Source organism: Squalius cephalus (assembly GCF_949319135.1).
Source record: "Squalius cephalus genome assembly, chromosome: 18".
Classification (NCBI taxonomy): Eukaryota; Metazoa; Chordata; class Actinopteri; order Cypriniformes; family Leuciscidae; genus Squalius; species Squalius cephalus.
This window is the reverse complement of record NC_137139.1, coordinates 16,662,854-16,682,055: the sequence shown is the minus strand read 5'-3', so window position 1 is coordinate 16,682,055 and position 19,202 is coordinate 16,662,854. Positions and strand designations below refer to the sequence as shown.

The 19,202-nt window shown below is 37.5% G+C and overlaps 1 long non-coding RNA gene across 2 annotated transcripts in view; it reads left to right on the top strand.

Moving 5' to 3' along the window:
• Nucleotides 1-16,441, top strand: part of LOC307145227 — a 36,974-nt gene extending 20,533 nt beyond the window's left edge. The window contains exons 1-3 of one of the 2 annotated variants that reach the window (XR_013818921.1): nucleotides 4,055-4,124; nucleotides 15,838-16,035; nucleotides 16,121-16,441. This is a non-coding gene — a long non-coding RNA (uncharacterized lncRNA). Of the gene's footprint in view, nucleotides 1-4,054; nucleotides 4,125-15,837; nucleotides 16,036-16,120 lie in introns of those variants that run through there. The other variant, XR_013818920.1, reaches the window with a different exon arrangement.
• The last annotated feature ends 2,761 nt before the right edge of the window (nucleotides 16,442-19,202 follow it).

Sequence of the window (19,202 nt, the reverse complement as noted above, 5' to 3'; positions counted from 1 at the left end):
CTGCTGCAGGCATGGCGCCAGGATTCCAGTTTTGGATGGGCCAGACCAATTGTGGGTGGGCCTTAAATTAAAAACATTATCCAATCACTGTTTAACCTAATAAAAATTATTGACTAATATACTGTTATATTATCTGTGAGTAGTATACATAATATAGATTTTAATAGCTTGATGCTCTTTGAATATTTTGTTGCATTGTAAAAAGTTTCGGTGCATAAGACGGAACTATTCGCGATCGCTCTCCATGGTTCTGACCAAAGAAGAGCGCTTTGGAATCTCCATTACGCATCATACCTGGCTTTGTCTCTTAGTGCGCTACGAAGACTCTTAAGGTATAACTTAACTAAAGGTATGCTACCACTAAAGGTATACCATTGCTAGGCGTCTTCAGGGCTATCATCCACTCGTGAGGCAGAGGCGCTGGCGCCCTCCGAGCAACGGCGCTGGTCGCCGAGAAAGATATGATGGAGTGGGTAAGACATGATTTTATGGAAGCTTGTTTCCGCCACAAAATAATAATACAAAAAAAGATAATTGCGACTTTTTATCTCACAATTGCGCAATTCTGACTTTATTTCTCAGAATTGCGAGATATAAAGTCAGAATTGCGTGAAATAAAGTCGCAATTGCGTGTTATAAAGTCAGAATTGCGAGATATAAATTCAGAATTGCGAGAAATAAAGTCGCAATTGCGTCTTATAAAGTCAGAATTCTGACTTTTTTTCTCGCAATTGCAACTTTATATCACGCAATTCTGACTTTATAATATGCAATTGGGAGATATAAAGTCAGAATTGCATGATATAAAGTCGCAATTGCGTGTTATAAAGTCAGAATTGTGAGATATAAACTATTCTGAGGTAAAAAAAATAAAATAAAAAAATCATTCCCCCTTAGAATTGGACTTTATATCTCACAATTGTGAGTTTATATCTCACAATTCTGAGAAAAGATGTCAGAATTGCGAGATATAAACTCGCAATTATGTGTTATAAAGTCAGAATTGTTTGATATAAAGTCGCAATTGCGAGAAAAAAGTCAGAATTGCGTGATATAAACTCGCAATTGTGAGATAAAAAGTCGCAATTATCTTTTAAAATGTTTTATTCAGTGGCGGAAACAAGCTTCCATATGACTTTGACCACTTCATTGAGTTTTTTTTTTTTTTTTTTTTGTAGAAAGACTCTTTTTAAAAGGTTTTAGTTTTTTATAAATTGTATCTTAATTTTGATCAATGTTTTATCAACCAATTACCTGTATTTAATAAATGAGAAGGAAATATATAGCAGAAAATGTAATAAGGCACCAACACGAAAACTTGCACGTGAACTGGAGGGCGCCGAAACTCAGCTTGTGCCTCACAGATTTTAGAAATATAGGCTATCTATTATAAAAAGCTTGAAATGTCTACTTTTAAACGAAAATATTCAAAACCAAAAGAAATAGGCTACTCTCTGATTATGTAATCCATATCTCCATCCATCTCCAATCCATCTCTGGCGTTCATGGCGAGTCTGCATCGTCAACTTCATCTTTGCAGCGACACAGAAAACACCAGTTTATTAATAAACAATTAAATGTCTCCTTGCTATTTTAGACACATTCATAATCATTACTTTTACCGGTTCTTTGTGGCAAGCTTTATGTGTGCGCTTGAGTGCGGCTATATTACGTAAACGCTCATATCCTGTTTAAGTAATTAAAATAATATACGATTTGTCCACGAATGGCTTTATATGAAAAACAACTAGTCGACTAGAAAAAAAATTAGTCGGAGGCAGCCCATATTCCGCATATTTTCGAGCCAGGCAGCAGGCAATTCTGGGTTGAGCGAGCGACCCTGCGGAATTAGCGAGCAGTGCGGAATATTCAGAAAAGCGCTCTGATCGGAACAAACCCGAACCACTGTCTGCTGAACTTGCGCAGAAACATCAAAATAGATAACAGCTTTTTAAAATTGTTTTTAAAACTAAACATTTAGACTATTTTAGCACAAATGATGAGCTTATTGCCATTTTTTTATAATTCTTGACAAACTTAGAATATATTAAAAGTTTTTTTCTTTTTGAAGAAAAGTTTTGGGTGGGCCTGTTAAAAAGTGGGTGGGCCTAGGCCCGTCAGGCCCACCCATAACGCCGTGCCTGCCCTGCTGTGAAGCATGGGGGTGGTAGCATCATGCTTTGGGGGTGTTTTTCTGCACATGGGACAGGGCAACTGCACTGTATTAAGGAGAGGATGACCGGGGCCATGTATTGCGAGATTTTGGGGAACAACCTCCTTCCCTCAGTTAGAGCATTGAAGATGGGTCGAGGCTGGGTCTTCCAACATGACAATGACCTGAAGCACACAGCCAGGATAACCAAGGAGTGGCTCTGTAAGAAGCATATCAAGGTTCTGGCGTGGCCTAGCCAGTCTCCAGGCCTAAACCCAATAGAGAATCTTTGGAGGGAGCTCAAACTCCGTGTTTCTCAGCGACAGCCCAGAAACCTGACTGATCTAGAGAAGATCTGTGTGGAGGAGTGGGCCAAAATCCCTCCTGCAGTGTGTGCAAACCTGGTGAAAAACTACAGGAAACGTTTGACCTCTGTAATTGCAAACAAAGGCTACTGTACCAAATATTAACATTGATTTTCTCAGGTGTTCAAATACTTATTTGCAGCTGTATCATACAAATAAATAGTTAAAAAATCATACATTGTGATTTTTGGATTTTTTTTTTTAGATTATGTCTCTCACAGTGGACATGCACCTACGATGACAATTTCAGACCCCTCCATGATTTCTAAGTGGGAGAACTTGCAAAATAGCAGGGTGTTCAAATACTTATTTTCCTCACTGTATATATATGTATATATGTGTGTGTGTGTATATATATATATATATATATATATATATATATATATATATATATATATGTTTATAGTAGAAAGTTTCTAAGCTACTTTTATTGAAACTTTTCATGTTGTGACCATGTGAACTCTACAAATAGTCAGACTGCTTCCATTGAAGCTCAAGATGCTTCTTTTATTATGTTGGAGAACATGATCAGGTTACACGAGCCTGTGAAGTTCATCTGGAGTGTTGCTGTCATTAAATCAAATGACATTATACCAAAATGCAAATATTATACCTACATACAGACATTATACCAAACCAATAATTCTTTATATTGGAAAACAGATAACTGATATATTGGCCCATTTAAATCCAAATTTTAAATAATTTTTGAGAGCCTGATTACAAAAACAAGTGTCTCACCATTAAAAGCCATGTCCCAGCACACAATTATAATGTTCTCATTATAATTTTATGTAGCCTATATGACAGCACATTACACTGTACAGCACACTGTATTTTCCTTTTTTTAAATGATTCCAATCATATTTCTAGCAATTTATTTGCAGATTATTAAAGTGCAAATCTTTACGAGATCTGAGCAGGAAAAGCAAAATGATGTTGCACCATGTACCTCTACAAACCCTTCAATTTCTCCCTTTCAAAATCCCCTTTTTCCATTTTGAACTGTGCTTTATAGACCGTTTGTTCTTCATTTTTATCTTTTTCATTAGTTAACCTTTGCTCCAAAAGAGGAAGAGTGAGGGTGGGAAAAATGAGAGGGGGAAGGGAATTACAGTCTAGAGGGTGCAATGAGAAAGAGATCCAAGTGGATCGATCGCTTATGAATATTCTGATCAGTGTCCTGAGCTGAAGAAAACTGCCAATGTTAGATGATAGCAGTGCACAGAAGACAAAATTGAAATCGCTAAACTCTAGAGGACTGTAAAAATGGTAAATCTCTATAAGAAGGAAGGATTGTTACGTTTGAATTTACTCCCCACTCAAAGACTACCCAGGTGTGGAAAATGTGAAAGAATAGATGTAGTAGTATCAGTATTAGTGCGCTTCCTCTGAGAGGGACTATAGGGCAGGGGAGGCGTTTTATAGACGATGATTGGGGAGGGATTACACAGAAACACAATCCAATATTAAGAGGAGACAGACAGCTCCATATCAGCCACTCTCCCTATCTGTCGTCTCCATAACCGGATCAGACCTACTGGGCCCTTCCTCTTGCCAGAGAAAGAGAGAGCATACATAATAATGCAGGGGGTGGATGGAGGCAGGTCAGAAGAAGAAAATTGACTTCTTTGAAATCTTTTGTAGTTTAAAACCATTCCAAGGGTTGAATTAATCTTTTAAAAGATTTGTTCTAGTATAAAAATGTTAAAATTGGTACCAAAGGCTACTAAACAGCCCCTTGGAATTGTTTTATCCTTGATTTGGACTGTATGTAATTCATACAGTGTCCAAATTTAAAAATGTAAAAACACCACATTGGCGTTTTGGAGAGGCACTGATATATACAGTACATTGCTACAGCAAGGTTTCCTTGGTGAGAATGTGCTGTTTATGTTTGTTCATGTTTATGTTCTGTTATGTCCATATTTATGTTTATGAATTAATCAAAGAAATCCACAATACATAGTGAATGTAGTCACAACTAAACTAGAGCTATCCATTTTATAATAAAGAATCTGTTGAAAAACAAAATCAAGAAAGAGTTGTGTTTGATATTAATGTTCTTAACAACCAATATACCAACCAGTGGTTCTCAAATAAGGGCCCTGGGCCCACTAGTGGGATTCAGCAAACCTCCAAAGGGGGTCACAGGATGACTTAAAAGTATTTAAATGAATAATTTATTATTAATTTATTCTAATAATCGAACTCTAATCTACTGCAAATTAAAAAAATGTTTTTTGAAGAACATGCTGAGTTCTTTAAACCAGTATTATATTGCATTATAATGCATTATATTGCCCCAGCATTAAAAAAAGAACAGTTCAGTTCTGGTTTAAACTAACAAAGTTCAAACTAAGTGACTTTCTCTCTTCCGACTGCTGTAATCCATCTTTCAATATTTTTCCTGCTATAGTTCACTTCCGCATTCCAAAACCAGAAATGTAAAAAAAAAGGTACATTTTTGCAGTTCTGTTTGGTGACACAAGTGTTACAGAAATATCACACTTCAGCTTTCAGTGGTTTATTGCAAATGGACACAGATGTTAAAGACGGAAATGTGGACACTGTTGGACATGTCACAATAATGTGCATTGCATGCGTATAGACGTGACAATAGCAGGCACAAAACCCATGGTCACATGTGAAGGACAGGCTGCCTCCATCTCATTAGTAATGGCATGAGCTGCCTCCATTTAAGCACTTTCTCTCTCTCTCTCCGCAGCACCAATCCTCATCCCCGTCCACAAGAACTCATCTTCTTATCGCTACAAAAACGGATATAAAAATGGAGAGAATCATCTATCAGAAAGCACCTATTCCTCCTCCTATTTGTTCTCGCCGTCTTTCTATCGCTCTGCCCTTGCTACCACCTCCTTATATCTTTTCTTGCTCTGCCCTGACTTCCCATTTTATCGTTTACTGCATATTTGGAGGAGAGAAAGTGTTCTCTTTCTCGCTTTCTGTTGGAAAGCTCCAGAGACCTGCATTTCACACTCATGGGGGCAGCTGTGGTTTGATCTATCCTTTTGCCCTTTGCTCAATACAGTGAGACTTTTCTAAATCTCTCTCTTGATCTGTCAAAGGGATCTCCATGACTTTAATGTGTGCCAGTGGAACCCTCCTAGCTCAGGACTGAGCTTAGTCAGCGATACTGTATGTGTCCCTCTATCTTTCTCTGTCTCTGTTGCAGTGGTGGAAAGAGTACTAACAAATTGTACTTAAGTAAAAGTATTCCTCCTTAAGTACTAATTACTTGAGTACAATTAGAAGTACTGAAAAATAATATGACTTAAGTAAGAGTAAATAAGTAAATAATATGACTCAAGTAAATAAGTAGTTTGCTTAAAAGTACTTTAGGATTATTTTTCTATTTTTACCCAACATGGGGAGATGATGGTGCTAAATATGGAGCGCTAAACACTCAAGTCATCTGTTTCATTCATACTGGAAGCCCAGTACGGATTCATCCCTCATGCAGAAAGTCCACAAGTGAGATTCATAGAAACATTAAACTTATTACATTTCAGGAAATGCCTTATATGGATATAATAACATGCAAATAGAGATGTTTTGACTGATGAAACATGAAGACAAACAGATGATAGCGATAATATATCTGTGTTCATCAAGCTATCTCAGGTATTTTCATAAGAATGATATATGTCTTTAAAGGGATAGTTCACCCAAAAATGAAAATTAGCCCATGATTTACTCACCCTCAAGCCATCCTAGGTGTATATGACATTCTTCTTTCAGACGAATACAATCAGAGTTATATTAAAAAATGTCCTGGCTCTTCCAAGCTTTATGGCCAGTGAATGGCTGGAGAAAATATGAAGCCCAAATAAGTGCCATCCATCCATGATAAAAGTGCTCCACTTTTACTCCAGGGGGTTAATAAAGGCCTTCTGAAGTGAAGCCATGCGTTTGTGTAAGGAAAATGCCCATATTTAAAAATTTATAAACTATAATCACTAGCTTCCGCCAGACGGCCGTGCGCATCGATTTACGGTGGAAGAATAACCCCTGACCCGACGCAAATGACGAACGTGAAGCTCAGAGGAAAGAGCTAAACAAAACACCGGTCGCAAATTAGCAATTTTGAAGAGAAATGTCGGAGGATTTCTATATAATAGAAGAGGAGCTTCAGTTTCTTGCACAGCCCTATTTGTTTAAACCACGAGAGGCATCTAAGCTTACGATACTCCTACATCCTACGTCATACATGTGCCATGGGTTGTGGCGCAAGTCGAATTGCGTAGTATGTGTACGGTCGTCTGGCGGAAGCTAGTTATTTTAGATTATAAAGTTATAAATATGGGTATTTTTCTTTCAAAAACCCATGGCTTCGCTTCCGAAGGCCTTTATTAACCCACTGGAGCCGTGTGGAGTAATTTTCTTTTTTCTTCAATTTTTTTTCCAGCCATTCACTCCCGTTATAAAGCTTGGAAGAGCCAGGACATTGCACCCGAGTCAGACCTGTCTGTTAGGCGTGTGCTTGCCATGATTTACTTGCCATCCTAGGTATCAAAAATAAATGTAGCGAAGTTGAATAATTTATTTTTATTCAACTCAAGTAAAAGTACCACACTTTAATTATACTCAAAAAATCTACTCAAGTACTGTAATGAAAGTATTTGTAATTAGTTACTTTCCACCTCTGCTCTGTTGGGCCGCTCACAACATTTTCCCATGATGTGGTGGGACAGGACAGGCAGTCAGCACACACACATACCTTTCTATCACAATGCTCTACACTACTTTACCAGATGAATAAGTGTGAGAACAGAGAACGTCCTGACCTCTAGCCTCACTCTCCTCACTAACCAATTTAGCATACTAGTATACTAATGGTTCCACTTCATTTCAGAGCCCTTTACATAGATGATCGTAGTAAGTCAGCCTGCCAACTCATCCAATCAAATGAATGAAGGTTATACATGTTCTGGGTGTTCATTGTTGAATCTCAAAGGAATGGTATTTCATCCCAAAATCAACAAATAAAATATGGGGGAAAAACTAGCATTAAGAAAATAAAGCCTTTTTAGGATTATATATTCATATATATTCATATATTTCAACAAAAAACAACAACAAAAATATTGGATCTTAAAAATCTAATTTAGGTTTTAATTGTTTCATCTTTTTTTATATATATATATTCTACCCTGATTTTGACATGACAATAGCCATAGAAGCAACATAATTCTCATCTGTATTTCAGTAATTTTATTTTTTTAATTTAAAATCCATAAATAATAAACCACTTTTTTACAATATAATGAGTGAGATTTTCTTGCATCATACTACTACTAGGGAAATAAAAAATTCACAATGCAATAAATCACACTTGTCTGGGCTTCATTTTCCATGTATAATGTAAATTCATACTTTTTATTTTTATTTTAGGGTGAATGACCCAGAAATTTTTGTTAAAAAAAAAAAAAACGTATACATATCTATAATTACATGATTCAAAACCTGACATCCATTTGATTAAGCTTAATCAGTTTATGTAGTTTAAACAGCTCATTTTGGGGCTGTTTCCATTCATCAGTAATCTCCTCTTTAACAAGGCCTATATACATTTACTGCATGCAATTCAAATACAAAATTGCAGAACTTATTTTCTGTGAATGTATCTTGAATTAAGTTTATTATCCTTACTCCAATGCCATTTTTATCTGGTTTTAAGCTAAATTGTCAGTATATTTTATTAATTCATGATTTTTGAAAAATAAAAGGAACTTAATTCAATATTTATTCTCTTAAAATTTGTGTTTTTAGACCAGTCCTGTTTCATAACTTATTTACTATTTTTCTCGAATCTATTGTGAATAAGTCTTTGAAAGCAGCTCTCGTCTCACCTCTAGATTGGCATTGGAGAAGTCCACTTCATGAAAAGAAATTAAGCTCTCCTATATAAATTTCAAAACCCATTTGGATATGATTCCCTGCATAACTCCATTGATTTTTTAAAAATCTTTTAATATGGAATGTTATTGTGCCCGTAAAGCGGAGGAGCAGTGTTGTTCTTGTTTTGATTATTTCTCTAATGTGTATTGACAGTGAGAAAACATTGAGTTTATGTGGATTTTCTGTCCCACCTGCACACTTTCCTTTCCTCCAACCGCACGACACGGAGAGAGACGCTCCATTAGAGGAAGTGACAGGATGTCACTGTGTATCTCTTCTTATTTTCTCCCCCTCTTACATTATCTCCATCATTTTTAAACCCCTCCCTCAAGTCACCAACACTTTAAGGGTAACAAATGGACTTCAGATGCATTTGACCCTGTGGGGACACAGTTGGGGAAATGAAAAATGATCTGTTGACATGGACACTATCAAGGTGTTGTGACCTTGATATTTTATCCAAGAGGTGTAATTGCCAAACTCCATTCTGCGTCCATAATGCCAGTCAATCCTGGAGGCTTAGATCAGTGTTTTTCACAGTAATAATAACTGTGTTGCTTGGTTAATCTCAACCAAATTTAACTGATAGCAAAAGCTGCAATTGAATTAAATGAATGCAGTGTGTGTTTCAGAGTAAAGCACAGCACTGAGTTCATTTATACGTGAGTGTGTTCAGCATCTCCGAGTGGCTCGGTTTGTAGCAAATGCTGCTATACACGTGCATTTGGGAGTGAGAATGAGAAGAACTTCTAAACCGGCTGTTCACAACAAAAGAGAAGCTTTAAGAGCTCATTGCGGTTTTCCGTCAAAATAAAAGCTTTAACGTTTAAGAAATTTAGACTGCCATAAATATTAGCAATGTAATTTTACAGTTGTACTGTGAAATAGTATATTATTTTTCTTACATATTTTTTTTTTATTTAGTAGTGAAATACTACAATAGTAATATTTCCTTTTTTGTTTAATATTTTTGTTATTGTTATTTTTTTTATAATTGTTTTATAGTCATATTGATATATAATCAGCAATGTTTGGTTAAATGTGCAGCCCTGCAATCAAGCACTGCACTGCTTTTTTTTTTTTTCCATAATAGCAAATTTTATCAGAAAAATTGCAATTAGAATTTTTTTCCTACTCATTGTGCAGCCCTGCCAAGAAGTTTAAGACCTGGATGCCATCCATCATCCACATTTAATGTCATGTGACTGGTCACTGTGGAGCTGCAGTATATTCAGGTTTTAGGCAATGACCCTATACATTATGGGGACATGCCGATGTCCTTGAAATTAAAATTGTTAAATAAACATATTAAACGATTTTTTTATTAAAAAGCTAAAAATGCAGAAAGTTTTCTGTGATGGGTAGGTTTATGGTTAGGGTTGCGGGCTAGAAAATGTCATTAGCCTAGTATAAAAAACATTAAGCTTATGGAATGTCCTCATAATGATAGGAGTACCAATGTGTGTGTCTCTGTGTGTGTCTGTGTGCACTTCTGTAACTTCTCAATCACCTGTTCCTGTCTATTTTAAATGCACCTAGACCTTTACACACACTCACATACTTACATTCAGTGCTATGCAAATGTCAAAGCTTCCTTTGCACACAAAAAAGAGCTGCCTGTCCTAGGGCAGTTTAATTTTGTTCTTTGAAAAGTGGTTTAACTCATCTCTCCCGCAGACCAGGTGGGCTTGAAATGCTTCTCAATCATCATAACATGCCCAGAGTATTACAGTCAAATCTATATGGGTAACTGCACTATAATGCATATCAAGATGATAACAATTATAAATACTGCCCATATAACTGTTTATCTCCACTGCCAGCAGCAGGAACATCAAGGAAAATACAAATCACTGCTTCACTCTGTTTGAGACTATACTGGGAACCCAGAGATCATTGTGTGTGTGTGTAAAGTTTTATATTCATCTCAGTGTCTGAGACATGGATGAAGTGTTTGTGTGTAAACTTTACAGTCTCCTTTCCTGTCGGTCTTATTTATTTAATTGCAATGTTTTTTTGTTTGTTAATAGTAAGTTTAATATTTTATAAAAATCCCATTAATATAAAATATAATACCGCATACTTCATGGCACAGGTCATGCTGGTCTCTGCTGATCCTGCACCCAATGAGATCACTTGCTCAACATTTAAATATTCTGGGTTATTGTTTGCTGTAAGCTAGTCCTGCAGTGTGCTAGTTCCTCTGATACCCTCCACCTCCCCCAGCTCCACCTGCCTAGATCTGATACTAGATCTGCCTGGATTTATGTACGTCTATTTATGCAGCAGCAGCATGTCATACATGCTCACAGCACCATTTCTGTGTATCAATTAGCAGTAGCAAGTTTTATTGTAATTTGCTTTTTATTTTTAAGTCGAGACCTTTAGGTGTGTGTCTATACAGCAATTAGCTTTCAAAAATGAACTAATACCCTCAGGAATATCAACTAGACCAAAAAGGGACAACAAGCCCCAGTTTACCACTTTTAGGCATGTATGTGCAGGCAGGTAAGCATGCACATATGAGCCTGTACCTGTCTATAGATACAAGCAAAGGGTTGTATCTATGTGCGTAGAAATGGCTGCTGTTCTCTTCCCTTTTCTGGGCTGGTTACACAGGGGGCATCTATTAAAGGAAAGGTCCCTGTCAGCCTATGATTTAGCTCTCGCTCCTCACACTGCCACAGACCTACAGGATATGGGCCAGGGGGCCAGCTGAGTTTACTAAACTTCACAGGGGACCAAAATAGCCCCTTTGAGCCTATAGACTGGGGCTAGTTGTCATACTTTTATGTTATACTAATATGTTAGCTTGTATAGTCTGTGAAAATTTCTGTATATGCACATCCCTTAAAGTCTGGGCTTTCAAAAAAAAAAAAGCTGTTGAACATTTATGTTTTTATTGCCCAAGAAAAACAGTTAGGATTTTAACAAACCCCTAACACTTAGTATAGTATTGGGGTAAGACGTCGAATTAATCAGGCTATTATAGAGTGTTCAGCTAAATTTAAACTAAAGTATAACTATTATAAAACAATTGATTAATCGGCAAAACTATAAAAGGCATCTCTATTCCACTGATATTGCAGTGAAGAGGGGGGACTTTCAAAGCAAAATAGAGACAGCGGAGATAGCGTGAGGGAGAAAAGATGATAAAATCATTGCCGAGGTGGCAGGTTACAGACGGGCTGTGATCAAGGGGGATGATTGCTGTTAAATTGACTCTTCCTCTTCTGCGGGCTGTCGCAGGAAAGTGTGTGGGTGTCCCTCCCGCTCTCTCGTGGGACCTCCTCTGACACTGCCCGGTCATTCAGGCTTGAAAAGGGCAGCTTGACTGATACCAGACCTTCAGATACTCTCCTGCACACCAGAATGTTAATGTCTTCAATCCTCAACTTCAGTGACTACTGAACACCAACCTACGCCCCTTTAGCAGTGCGAAAAAACTGTTGAGGTTTGGCGTGATCCAAACTGTCTTTTGGCACCTCCTACTACATCCAAATATAAAATATATTAAGACAATTATATTTAAAGTCAAATATATGCTCAAATCATATGTATTTATATTTGTATATGTATTTTATACATATATTAAAATATATGTATTTTAAGGCCTTCTCACATCAACATGAATGTTTGACAGAAATTCGGTCCAATTTTCACATTCGATTTGTCTGTTCAGACCAATGTGGTTGAACAAGTGGGCTGAGTGAATACGCTGATTCACTGCTTTTCTGACTGTTTCAGAAAAGAAGAAATACCTTGGTTACTCTGGGACACATACCATTTAGTAAATTTTCGTTTATGACACCCGCTTGTCACAGAGAAGAAAGGAGGTTGAATGGTATTTACATGTTTTCAAACAGCTGTTCAGATTTTTGTATTCACTATGGTTTGTATCAAACAACATTAAATACAAGAGTACAGAGACGAGAGCTGGTTCCAGATTCTTCCACTGATATTCACTGTCAGTTAGCAAAATAGTCGTTTGTGAGCACCAAGTCATGGTTTTATGTAACAGCAGCAGCTCTGGGCATGCAACCAAAAGAGCAAATGTTATCAGTTAGCCAGTTTTATTCAAGGGAAAAGAGATCAGAACACCTCTCTGTAAAAAAAAAAAAAAAAAAAAAATCCATTGCAACTGAAAGCATACAAATGTTCGTTTCGATCTGATCTGAAAGTGTTTATTGTACAACATTTTCACACCAAATTGTTTGTCTTGGTGTAAGCAGGCCTTGGTCCCCATCTTGGTTAGGTTTAGGGTTAGGGTATGGAGGTTCGGTTTGTAGGTTTTCAACAATTTTGTCATCTCATTTTTATTTTAATGTGGAGCATTTTCAAAGTTGGAGGGGCTATCCGGTGCAACACAGCAGAAATAGAAACCAAGCGACTGACAAGATGGAACAAAAAGATAGAACAAATGCACATGCAGATATAACTCCAAAATGTACTTCAGTTTTAATATGACTGGCCAGTTTCACCACCTTTTAGACAAACAAATTTGTGCAAAAAAATTCAAGGCGCATGTGCAAACTGAGCATACAGCTTACGTGCGGTTAGAAAAACTGGATTGTACGCGTGTATTACGCAGATGATGAAATTTACGCTATGTGCACTATGACAATATTCTAGCATACACATAAAAACAGAAGTGTACTTTGATCTTTAAGTGGATGAGGTAAATTTGATACCTTGCCTTTTTAGTACAAAATGCACAATATAAGACCTTGCCGTGGTACTTGCTTGTTCACCCTCTACCTCCAAAGCATTTCCTCTATAGTCTTCGCATCCTCTTCAGCAGCACCACAGCTAACATCTCTCACCATTCCAGCAGCAGTCCCGAGTCCCCACCCTAACACTGACAAGCAGTACTGCACCACAGCATTCTCTCCTGTTCAACACGCTTAATGTCTCTCAATTTATTACATTCTTTTTATAAGTGGTGCTTGCGAAGGAAAGCCTGACTGACTGATATTATTGTGCATTGTGTGAGTTAGGGGTTTGTTCTTAATTACTCAAATGTATTAAATGTAGTAAAATTTTGCACGTTACTCCAACAACGGCATTTCTGCTGCAGACATCAATGATACAAATCACGTGGCTTATTGACTAAAGTTGTTACTTTTCTAAGAGATCTTAGAGACTTTTTTTAAGAGACTTATGATGTTTAATTTGGTGGATGATGACAGATGTTAAAAGCACGTATCCATAACTAGGTACTGTAATGCAAAAGCCGAACAACCACACAGAACACCTTAGTATCCACCTAACAACACACTTGCAACCACCAATGGTGCATTTAAAGGAACACTCCACCGTTTTTTTTAAATAGGGCTTATTCACCGTCTTTCCTACTTTTAGATAGGTGGGCAAATGCATTTTTGTCTCAGTGCATGCATTGTTTTAGTTTGACAGGGTCGGCGCTAGCTTAGCTTAGCATAATAAATGGAATCCTTTGTTGCCAGCTAGCATGTCCTGAATAAAAGTGATATTAAAAATAAAAAAAAACCCACTTAATTACTTCTTGTGGCCTGCGTATTCACAACGAGTACAAATAGTGATGCAGATTAACACTAGGCGATTTCCTAGGCAGATATTGACTTATATATTAAGGACTATATTAGGGGGAATCACAGGCGAAGCACTGCTACTTGGGCGTGATATCTCTGCGCCCAAGTAGCAGTGCTTCGCCTGTGCTTCCCCCTAATATAGTCCCAAGTCAATATCTGTCGCTATTTGTAGTCGTTGTGAATACGCAAGCCACAAGAAGTAATTAGGTGGGGTATTTTTTTATTTTTTATATTACTTTTACTCAGGACATGCTAGCTGGCAACAAAGGATTCCATTCATTATGCTAAGCTAAGCTAGCGCCGACCCTGTCAAACTAAAACAATGCATGCACTGAGACAAAAATGCATTTGCCCACCTATCTAAATGTAGGAAAGAAGGTGAATAAGCCCTATTTAAAAAAACGGTGGAGTGTTCCTTTAACTATCATAGTATGATATATCATTGGAGAAATCAACTAGCTAGTCACAACTATTTCCAGAAACAGCAGTAACTTTGTCGCACTTCCATCATTTTAATAATGTAGAACTGTTGTTAATGACGTCATGTAGGTGGTGGAGTAATAACTTCTGCTAACTATTGGTTTGATATCAAATTAATTATCAGATTATATTGCAGTAGTTCTAACCACACAAGTTTGCAATGCTATTTGTGAATGTACGTTGGAACTATGTTTTCAGAAAACACCATGTTGGTAATGCTGTAGAGAGTATAGTGTCAGTGGCACATTGAGTGAGAAAGATAAAACCGAGAGAGTGACAAACAGGAAGGGAGAGGAAGAAAGGCAAGGAATGAGGACAAATTAGCGCTTCAGTGTTGTCACTTCTGTTCAAGCCTCTCTTAAGTCATTTATCAATGAACAGAGTCTGTAAATAACAGTGGAGAAAACAAGCAATGATGTTTCTCACGCACCAGTAGGAACTGACAGAAAGGTCTCCGTGAAATTCCCTGGTGCGCTTTCCACTGAATACAGTCAAAGAGCAACTCCTGCATTGCAGTAAACAGACACTGGAGAAGATACAGACAGGAGTGATCACACCCACCCACAAACACACATATACGCTGTGCCATATTAAATATATAGAGCTCTTTCAGTTCTATAATAGCCACTTTTGTAGTGCTGTACTCTGTTTGTCAGCATAATGAGCTGCTTCATAGGCATACTGTAGGCAGTAAGTCCACACGCCAGACGCCACACAAATAGCATTCCACACATCAGACTTATTTTAATAGCATTTGACATTAGCATGTTGCTATCTTTAACCAAAACATTAACTTTTACAAAAAATATACTGCACGAGGTTAGTGCAGTAATTTCTCCCTTCCTCCAACCTGTCACTCGCATGATCCCAGCAATTAAAAAAACGACAATGAACCAATCAATCCCCGATGGACAAAATCAAGTCCCGCCTTACATTTTTATCTCATTTGAGAAGCTGTTTTGCTCAGTAATACGTCACAATTGGAAAGAAACAACGATCACAATTTCTGTTTCATGCCGACTTTAAGGTCTCCCAACGGTATTTTAACGTTTGAAAGTAAAGCAAGTATAGTATTTATTGATATTTATATATAATAAATTATTAATGATTTTTAGTTATAATAATGGCAATAATAGTTGATGCATTCCTTATTGAACTGCTCTCTGTCTGTGCACGAGTGTGTGTGTGTGAATCAGCATTTACTGCAGTAATCTTAAGTATCAGCAACTGTGTGAGACTATTACTCATGGTAAAGGAGGCAGGGTGAGAAGTTTAGGGGAGCTGTCAGTAACTTCAACTGTTCTGAATTTGCTTCATTAATCCAAGTGGTTTTCATTCATCTCTCCAGTCGCAGTGCATCTGCCTGAGGACGGGCCTCCGCGTCTGCCACTGCACCAAACCGGTTCAGCGAGCAGAGTCCAAATGATGACACAACTGTGCCAGAAGCTGTTTACTAAAGAAAACATGAATAATGACAAGAACCGTCGAGGAATCGTCCAGAGTGTATGAGGAACAAGAGCAAGCAGGACAAACTCAGCAGGAAAAGGTAGTGATAGAAGGAAGATAATTGGTGGAAGAGTGAAAGAAAAGCAGGAGTTGGTCACCTGACTTTTGTCTGACTTTGTAATTAGCAGGTTGTCCCTGAGGATTGGCCCTATTGACTACGCCAGGGTCCCACAATCCTTTGGCTCTCCTCCGGCGGAGTCTTTCTTTAGCCCTGATTTTGGATGTTGGCAGGCAAGTTTCTTTTCGTTGGCATTGCGACGGTGCAGCAGCGTGCCAGCTGTTTACGCCTCTTTGTCTTTCAGTTACGCCGTGTTCCTCCTTTGCTTTCCTCCTCTAGACACTGATGATGAACTGCTACAACTACTTCCACTACACTAGCACCCTCCCCCTTCTCACAGTTTCTCTTTTTCTCTTTGACACGAATTCCTGTGTGTGTTAAATCATTTAGCTGCATTCTCACTTGGATCTATCACTAGGTTTTTGGCAGCAGACACTTGCAGAAATCATAGTTAATGCTCTTAACATCAGCCGATTATCTGACAATTAATTGAATTAGTTGTAACTCTGAGAGCCCGAATGGGCCCTGAGGTTAATTATATTTTGGGTGCATTTGAATCTACTGCCCTGGACTTAATGTGAAAAAAGCCTTAAAGATTAAGAGAGTCAGAAAACAAAAATCAATAGCGATTCTTGGCTGTGAAACTGCCAAAAAGGCAGGATTTGCAATTAATTCTGATAAAAATCTGCTCAGAAATATGGAACTTGAAAATAAAATTTTGGTTTTGTGACACTGCACCTAACTCCAGTTCGTTAATTAAATCTGATCAGTAGGAATAAATCTGTAAGTCAATCTGTAAGTGATTATATCAGACACTAGTGGCAATAAAATAGCAAAAACTTTTAGGGTCCCATCTTACACCCGGCGCAATGCAGCGCCAAGTGCGATGCAAGTGTTTTTTTGCTAGTTTCAGTCCGACGCAGTTATCATTTTCAGCTCCTTTGAGGTGTGTTCTGGCGCATTGTTGCCACGTTGCTATTTTGAGGCAACAGAAATAGACTGGGCCATTGACCAACTGAAACCTGGTCTAAAGTCAATAGTGCAATATTTTTTATTTAAAGAGTGCGTTAGTAATGTTCGCCTATAGGTGGGTCCACAACGCGCGTACACTCTGCTTATTAAACACACAGGGACGCGGGGCAGCACACAAACATGCCAAATATTTAAAATAAAAGGATTACAAGGTAAAAGATTATTATTGTGTACATAACGATATGGTGGAATCCGGCTTGTCCCGTAGATGGGAATCTGCGAATCTGCCATGGAGCGAGCGCAACTGGCATTTAAAGGGAATGGGAGATGAGACTCTGATTGGTTTAACGCACGTAAATCCCAAAACACACCCATTACTCATTAAGAAAATAGGGACAACCCTTTTAGATAATGCACCTGGCGCGCCGACCATTTTTCCCGTCGTTAAACTAGCAACAGTGGATTCGGACACGCCCTAAGTGAACTTCCGCTTTAGACCATGCGCTTAGATCGTTAAAATAGGGCCCTTCTTTTTTTACATTATTCTTTTTTACATTATTCTTTTTATGGGACATGTTATTGATTAATAAGACCTCAAAACATGTTTAGCATAGTGCATGATTTGTATTTTTTAATTTTGACATTTGCTGCATGTAATCATCATGGGCAGGTTGCATAAACTTCAAGGACTAGTTTCACAAGTTAGTCATCAAATTTTATTCATTCTTTAAGATGTTCATAACTATTGCAAGCAGGGCGGGGCAGAGAGCCGTGAGAATGGCACAGGGCCGGTGTCATGGTTGATAATGAGTGTCATCTGCGCGCCACACTGTCCTCAAATCTCTCACGGAGGAGATACGGAGGCATATAAAAAGGAGCGAAAACAGTGATGGACCAGTATTAATTTAGTTTTGGGTTTGTTTATTTTGATATTAAAGTGTTTGAACGTTCGCCGGTTCCCACCTCCTTCTTTCCTGAATAACAAACCTTGCTACAATAAATTTAAGTCAGTTACATAAAAATGTAGATTGGCCTAATTTGATACCGAAAAGTAAGACCCTTAATTAACTGCTAGTTGGTCATACTAGTTATTAAGACAGTCTCATAACGTAATGGCTATGTCAATGCAACTGGCCTGTGCACATGTATGGCTTTTTTAAAACTGAACTTGCTCAGTAGCTCACCTGGTACAACATTGCATTCGCAATGTGGAGCAATTGGTTCAAGATAAAAGAGCTCAAGATAAAATGGTATGGTTACCTCTTCAAGTGCATTTCTATTCCAATTTTGTTAACACTATCGGTTAGGTTTAGAGTAGGGTTGCCACCAGACATTTAATTTCTGAACTTCTGTGAAATGTACAACAACCAACATACTAAACTTTGCCAGAATTCACGTTAATCTGTTTCGGATGAAACTTAAAACGCTTTTAGCATCACTTACTGGGCATTTCACTTTGAAAGTGTAGTGAAACATGCAAGAAGCAACGTAATACAGTATAATTTTGAAGAAATGTTACCACAGGCACATTTTTTTCCAATGAGCCTGCAATATTCAGTATATCTACATTGGTTACTGTAATGACTAACGCAAAGCCAAGAGACGGGAATAGCTGGAGTGATGAAATGATGTGATTGAAATATTTTTTCATAACCAGTATTTTATGCATCCTACATACACACGGTTTTACAATTTTTGCATAATTTGCCAAAATTACAGCTGCACTTTGAATGCAATAAACATACTGTATTCTGTTCACAAGTGATATTTGTTTTGATTTTTGTTTGTTTTCTATATACAGATTTAATGTTTTTTACAGATTTAATTTTACTGTTGCCTTCTTGGTAAATAAGTACACTTTTTAAAGAAAAAAAACTTTGGTGGAAATAATGGCACAACTGTGGGAAAGTCTTTTACAATATAAAGTTTTACAATATAAAATTGTAATAAATATTACATTTCCTCACTGTATTTTGCTATGTTTAGGGCATCATAGTTTTCATTCATAGCATCAAGCTGGATTTTCATAGTTTAAAGCAACCTGCATAAAACCTGCTTATACTGTGTCCAAAAATGCTCACTTGTTTGTTCATTTCACCATTCAATATACAGTGAATTACACATGTGAGCGAATTAATGATTTGAAGACACTACAGCTCTTGTGAATGCTGTTATAT